This window comes from Penaeus monodon, chromosome 22 (assembly GCF_015228065.2).
Source record: "Penaeus monodon isolate SGIC_2016 chromosome 22, NSTDA_Pmon_1, whole genome shotgun sequence".
Classification (NCBI taxonomy): Eukaryota; Metazoa; Arthropoda; class Malacostraca; order Decapoda; family Penaeidae; genus Penaeus; species Penaeus monodon.
In genome coordinates, this window is record NC_051407.1 from 42,143,252 (window position 1) to 42,144,087 (window position 836).

Sequence of the window (836 nt, forward strand, 5' to 3'; positions counted from 1 at the left end):
AGTCAAATCAGTTTCACGATAAAATTGAAATTTTATTTTGCCTGAAGGGATTTAAAAAACATCCTTCGGATGAAAAAGGACCGATTTTTTACAGAAAGAAGTTACATTCAGGAAATCCCTGTAAAGGAACTTTTACGGTTTTTAAAAATACCTGCAGTATCGCCTTCTAGTGAAGTATCATAAAAAATTAGCTACCTGCTGCTGGAGAGATCTGACAGTGACCCTCACGTGAAGGAACGATAGCAGGAACCCTCATGATTTCCGCTGCAACAGCGTGGTAAAACAATCCCGTTTGGACAGGAAAACGCTGACGCCACCAGGTACCCCACTATCTGCGACGCTAGCCAAAAGTGGGACATCAGCTCTTTTAGAAATAATAAAACGGGAATTAATAAAAATTGGTAATAATTCTTTTTCGTGCTATATATGATAGTAGAGGTATTTTTGCGAAGGTAGTGATACATAGGTTTTTGCTTATTTGTTCGCGAACCCCTCCAAGCGATGGTGCAAGTGGTCCAGGTGACGCCATCGTGCGCCACAGCTTAAGCCCCTTTCCCTAACCTCCGGTTTCCATGTTCCAAAACTTTTCCTCCTTCCCTTCCAAAAAATCGCGGTCTTCGCTGATGGCGCGACCAAGGGAAGTGTTTAGGGACGTCGCATACTGAGCGAGGAGGTCTGCCAAACTAACGTAGAGCAGTATGGGGAAGGAAGCGGTGAGGCAATGGTACCAGATTGTCAGGGCGAAGATGATCTGTGGGAGGTAACGGATTATGCGAAATGCATTCCACTTGTTTTAAAGTAAATCAGCACAAATGAGCTGTGCATGTACCAGTGTT

At 43.8% G+C, this 836-nt stretch overlaps 1 pseudogene; it reads right to left on the minus strand.

Moving 5' to 3' along the window:
• Window positions 1–252: 252 nt before the first annotated feature.
• Window positions 253–836, minus strand: part of LOC119587442 — a 10,601-nt pseudogene continuing 10,017 nt past the window's right edge.